Source organism: Hippichthys cyanospilos, chromosome 10, assembly GCF_059441005.1.
Source record: "Hippichthys cyanospilos isolate Australia breed blue-spotted pipefish chromosome 10, RoL_Hcya_1.0, whole genome shotgun sequence".
Taxonomy (NCBI): Eukaryota; Metazoa; Chordata; class Actinopteri; order Syngnathiformes; family Syngnathidae; genus Hippichthys; species Hippichthys cyanospilos.
Window position 1 is genome coordinate 9137760 of NC_142378.1, and position 6550 is coordinate 9144309.

At 37.1% G+C, this 6550-nt stretch overlaps 1 long non-coding RNA gene across 1 annotated transcript in view; it reads right to left on the bottom strand.

Moving 5' to 3' along the window:
• LOC148417013 (uncharacterized) overlaps positions 1–1949 on the bottom strand; it is a 115628-nt gene extending 113679 nt beyond the window's left edge. The window contains exon 1 of the long non-coding RNA XR_015867035.1: positions 1832–1949. This is a non-coding gene — a long non-coding RNA (uncharacterized LOC148417013). The remainder of the gene's footprint in view (positions 1–1831) is intronic.
• Positions 1950–6550: the final 4601 nt, after the last annotated feature.

Genomic DNA, 6550 nt, shown 5'->3' on the forward strand with positions numbered 1-6550 from the left:
AAAAAGTATCCCTTGAAGGCACTTCATGGGGTACATGAGTTTTCAACTGGATTACTATAGGTATTAGCAAAACTAATTTATTGCTTTGAATGCCATGACAGGACATTTGTTTTCAAATTAAGAGCAAAATAAATGGACCATGACCCAATTTGCTAAATTGGGTTATAGTGATTCTTCTGCAAAACATTGCATGCCTTTACTTCTTTTTTTTTCTTCTTTACATTGTACACATGTACACATGATGCAATTTGAGTACTTTTGAGTCAAAAAAAAAATAAAAAAAATCACAGGGACGTACATCATTGAAATAATGTTGAGAACCACTTTTCCACACTAGCGATTCTTAAATGATTAGAAATAAGAGTACCACTGGGGAACATGAAGGCAATTCAGGGTGTATGTAGAATTTCAACATGTTTTCTGTAGGTGTCAGAAAATCTAATCTCCTCTTTCATATATTATTCATGCTATGACAGGAACAGTTCATTTTTCTTTTCAAATTAAGAACAAATGAATTTGATCACAAAGCAACATTCCTTAATTATGTTATAGTGATTCCCTTTGAAAACCACCGCATGCCGTTATTCTTTGGGTTTCATAAAGATGTGCACAGTAACACAATTTCAGATAAGACAAATGTAGTTTTACAAATCAGACAGAATCTTTTTTCCCCTCATTGGCTGTAGAAAAATATTTACTACTACTACAATAGAAAAAGAATATGTAACCCTTGGATACTGGCTGGAAATTGACTTTGCTACATGCCAATATATTTGCAATGAGATTATGGTGTGACTCTGCAAGACATCCTTTCAGCTTCAAGACTTTGCTTGTTATCTCGCTTTATCTTCCCACAGAGCATGTTACGGACGATTAAAAGCTCCGTGTGAAACTCGGCCTAACGTCTCGTTAGAAGAGAGAACCCATTTGTATTGCTTATACCTTCATTGTTAGAGTCCACAAAGGATGACAGCTGACTTTGCCTCCTCAGCTTGAAGTGCTCGGCTGAAGCCTCCACTCATTACACCGCCATAAAAAAAGTACATCTCATTTGTTCATAATTTTAAGTGTCAAAAGCGTGCTTAGAAGTTTGCCTTGCTAGAATACGATGACTCTCTATGAGCTGTGAAAATTAAATGATTTGGTAATGTTTTTTGTGTCTACATTATTTTGGGAAGATGATTGGTCAGAAGCTTCAGCATCTGGTCCTTCAGAGCTTTGGCCTCTAAAAATAGCATCGACAAATCATCATTTTGCCCTTGAGGAAAAAGTGAGTGCCAAATCACTCATTTCTCTATGAGGGCTTCTGATCAAAACGGAATGCAGAACAGAATCAAATTGAATTAGTTCTTCCAAAATGGGGACAATCCAACAAAAATGACCTTGTAAAAAAGTAATAAATGCTGGTAACAAAAGCTTGTGAACGGTGAATGCATATTGGGTCTAATTTAGCAATTGTCAAATAAATTATTTATATTTTGCCCTCATTGATGGTTGTCAACTTGGCATTTAGCTAACTGAGTTTCCCCAACGGATCTGCTCTTCTTTTTTATGGATAATGAAGAAACAATGTGACAACGCAATAAAGAAAATACAAAATAAACAGTTACAAGTAGTTTTCTGTCATTCTACACAAAGATTAAATACAACAAAAATATTCACAGGTGGGTTACAACTTCCAGCTGTTGGTCTTAAAATCAATTGCCGATTAGCTTAATACTAACTTTATATTGAAAAACCCGCTAGGGCATTAGCATTGTACAGTTGCCGGAAGGTAAAGAGAGGTTACGTATACAAACGTAAACTAAACACAGGAATGACTGATACTCACAGACATATGCCTCTTGAACTACAGCTGAGGAACAGTGGATCGTGATTGAGAGAGGGAAAAAAAAAAAAAAACCTTTCAAACTTCTGTCTGTGAGCATGCACTAGCACTGCCAGCTTGGAATACTCACAACCAATCGGTGCTAACGGTACACCTGCTCCTTTAAAGGGGCAGCACACCTGCGCCCTTAAAGGGGCAGCACACCTGCTCCCATCGTGGGGCATATATTTAAGTCAAATTTTACCCATTTTCATCTGAAGCCAATTTTAAAATAGAAATTATAAAACATGATTCAACCAAACTGTGTAGCATAATACACTTCAACATGGTTGGGAATTGAACCCACAACCGTGAAACGACATTTGTACCACTGACTGATCCATGCTGCCCCCAACAGATTTCCTCTTCTGAGCCACTCAAGTATGGGCTACTAACAATTGTATATAACTTTCAAAATAAGACCAGAAGTGTTTATTATCTCTGAGAGTCGAGGTCGAAGCAATTGTTCCGAGTTCAAGATTCAAGTGGTTAATGAAAAGATATTGACTAACAACTTTCACTGTGTTCATTATTCTGCTTTACTCCTCATTAACTGGAAGGTCTTCATTATCACAATGTTGCAGTAGGCCAAGAAACATTGTTAAATTAACATTAGCAATGTCCCTAATTGTCAGTTGTTTGCTTTGTCACATTACATTTTCCAGGCCGGTTAAGAAGCTGTCTCCTCTTAATTTAAACCGCGATGCCTTTTCGATACGGTGAGGCCATAACGGATGAAATGCGAGGAGTGCTCCTTGCCTCAGCAATTCTCTCTCTGTTCACGTTTGAATAAAAATTCGAAGAGCATGTAGGAAGATTCCCTTGCACGCCGGAACGCCATCAGGCTCTGAGATCACGAGTGGCAAAGGGGGCGTCTGTCGGATGCCAGAGAAACGTGCCGCGCAGATGGCATCGGCATCTAATTCTGTCCCCAGCATTGACCCTTTTTACAGAAAATCTGCAGCCTTTGCAATGCAGAGTGTATGTGTGTGTGTGTGTGCATACAGAAGATAATTGAATGGTCTTTAAAGTCTGCCTGTGTTTATACTTTCATTTCATGTGCATTCCTCGAGTAAGGGTGTCTTTTACACTGTCTTCGGTGGTTTGATGTGGATGTGATCCAAGGCAGCCATCTGCAATGGATCAACACCCAATCAAGGTTCACCTCACCACGGCGTCGACGTTATCTGATTGGCATCGGCCACATCAGACCACCTCAGTGTGTCCCTGCTTGAAGTCTTGTATGGAATTGGTTCCACAGCTCTTCCGAATTACAATAGGTGGATTGGTGCATATTTATACAGATGTGGTGGTTGTAGACTGATAACGTACTCTTAATCAAATAATTCTAAACGTACTGGAGTATGTAAATTGTAACATTGTATTTCAAAGTTGGACTTCTCAAACTTCATTTTGGTTGTCCTTCAAAACAATGATAATCTTGATTATTTGCTCCACAGTTATCGTCATAAACACTTTAATTGTGCAGGGAATAATTTAGGGAGCTTCATAACACTTGAAAACAAAGAGGCAAATAGGCAGCGCTTGACAAAACTGCATTTTCTCGATTTTCTGTGCAAACGCTGTAAAATTATGCATACATATCAAATTAGAGGTAAATATATTAATTTTAAGCCTTGTAAATTAAATATTACTTATTTCATATTCAAAATAATTTAAAAAAAAAAGATATGTGGAAAAAATGGGTCTGTTTTGAGTTATGTGGTTGTAAGTCGACCCTCCTAATATGGGGGTTGAAAATGAGGGAAAAAGAAACTATTTGTCCTTGGAGAAATTCGGTACCTTCTTGCTACCTTTTGAAAGTCTTACTTTATCTAACAGGCAAAAGACAAAGTCCAGAACATATGACTCAGGGTTCAACGACTAACTAATTTACATTTACTTTGCCATCAGCACGTCACCACACATTAAGCAGGAAGTTAAGAGTAAAGCAGGTGGAGATGTGAGCAGCTTCGAGACAGTGAAATTTAGAACAAAATTACATAATTGAACAGGGAAAAAACAAAAGAAGAATGTAAAATCCAGAATGGAAAGACCAGGCAGTGCAATTTGATCTTAATTAGCACAAAGTCAGGCTGCTGTACACACCAGCTCTGTTCATTCAAGTGTTCATTACTGGCTCCTTCATGACTTCCTGACTTTAGAGAATCTTTACCACAACAATTCTCTGCTGACGCTAATTAAAACCATTACGTAGACCCAGAAAGCCTGCTTGTGCATGATTAAGTCTCACAGAAGCTAAAACATCCGCACATATTTTACAGTCTGAGATCGCCTGAAAATGGCTTCACTGTGCATATTAATGTGGGAACAATGCAAATTCTAAGCTAAATAAAACATCTATGAGAAGATCGACTTGGCCAAAGAGTAGCGAATATATACATATACAGTATAACAGGAATTTTGTGAAAACCGTCGTATTACTTGTTTTATTTTTTTCTGTTTTGGAGTGAAAAAATAAATATGACATACCTTTTCAGATTCACAATATTTCTTTACTCAATGATGGCATCACTGACAAACTACTTGGGTTTCTTTGCCCCTCTCATAATCGAATTGCTGTCCAACACCCACCTGAATCTATTCCTCCATATCTCCAGAATCGACATATGTGTTTGATTTACACCTACATCCCATCCCACACACATAACCCGATCATGGTGAGACAAGCACGATGTCTCTTCTCCAAAATTTCTCTTCTCACAACATACTTCCACCCCGGAAATGAGGAAAAGTCAGAGGTCAAGGAAGAGATAGAGTGATGGAGGAGACCATAGCACATTCTTAAATTCCTTCACTTTCCATCGGTTAAATCTCAATTTTACAAACACAAATCACAGTTTGTTCTGAGCGCTAAAGTATAATATCATAGAAGAGAGTAATTTGAGAACGTAGCACAAAAGCAGGAGTATGAAAAGCATCATAGTGTGCACTGTAAGATAATACATTATTTGGTACCCTGTGAACATTGGCATGGATTTAAAACATATGCCATATTTTACAGGACCGCGATTTTATCTTGCAAATTGAAGCTGTTACTGTTTTGGCTATCTGGTTTGCATTGACTCTCCATGTCACAGCGTCTTTGCTTGACCTTTTCTCTATTTCATTGTTTGACTTTAATTATAACGTATACTGCATGGAACATTATTATAGCGTCTGAAGTTTCGTGGTTTGTAATACTGGCAAACCAGCATATGATAAGGAAGCTGTCTTGCTGAAATAACAATAATGATAACTTACCATTCCAACAGCTCCATTTTGCTCCTTATAGCTACTTGAAAGACCAAAGGCTATTCCGAGCCAGTAATACTGTATGCTGCATCAAAAATGTACTGAACGGCTTACCTTTGTTCAATGCAGACAAAAATATATTAACTCCACACCTTGTTCGGCACACACCCACACAGGAATAGGCAACTCCACCGTCTCTAATTACAACGCTTCAGATTTTGATTACACACTTGGCTTGAAAAAGCACAACACTGTAAAAGAACAATTGCTCAGAGAGCCCCAAGCAGCAGGTGGTGCAATTTCAGTCCTGTCTTAATGAGAGAACATATCGAAAGGTAAAAGGGAGGAATTTATACTTTAATTCCATTCCCAAAGTCATAAAAAGGGGTGCCCTTAATTTATTAGTTTATTAGAGACGAAACTTGAGCCAGGAGCATTTTTGCCCTCTCCATGTCCTCTCTTCCATCTTTGTCTGGTAAGGCCATAATTCTGAAAATTATGAAGCTCAAAGAAGTCTTCCCACAGGGGCTGAGTGATGTAATGGATTAATAAAAGTATAATAAACTGGTTATTCTTGCTCTCAAAGACCACCAAACTAACCGGGGGTTTCAATGACCTCTGAAGACCACGTCAACACAATATCTTATACACGTTAAAAAAATAAAATAGAAAACAACATGTTAATTGGTGACCATTTTATTAGGTGCAGGTTAACACAAAAATAACTTGCCATTTTTTTTTTACCACTTATCGTATTGCGTGTCACAAAGGACTCAAGCCTATCCCATCTGACTTCACCTTGGATTGGTCAACAGTTAATCATAGAGCCAAACAAAAGCATGAGGCCATATAACCAATAGTACATTTAGCAGACATCAAAAGTCATGGTAACATTGATGAAAAAATATTATGAGAAAAGAAATGAAATTCTTAACTCATGTACAGTAAATACCCAATACATCAGACATATCATAATATACTACAATGGAGCTCTACATCAATGCAAAATACAACCACAGTATTAGTCAAATCTTTGTCAATTTGTTTCTTTGTCGCATTTTTATGTTGTTAATTACTTAATGCAAGAATCCATGATTGAGTGGCAGGTTTTTGCATATTATGTAAATAAATATTACTTTCTCATTTCACAGTTGGAATAAATCTTACTTTGTCTAAAGTATTTAAAGATATTCATGAAAACACAAGACATGGTCAGTTATATCCCTTGTGCAAGTGGGGAGTATCAAGATCTAATAAATTCACAGTCAAAAAAAATCATCCAATTCGGGGTGTCTGATTAATAGATCATTTGCGATCAATTAATTACAGTCATAGTTAAAACGTTATTTTATTTTTAAATCTCAAAGTTTATACTTTCTATAAATTGATTAGAGTCATTGCTTTGCACAGGTTAGAACTGCAATTATT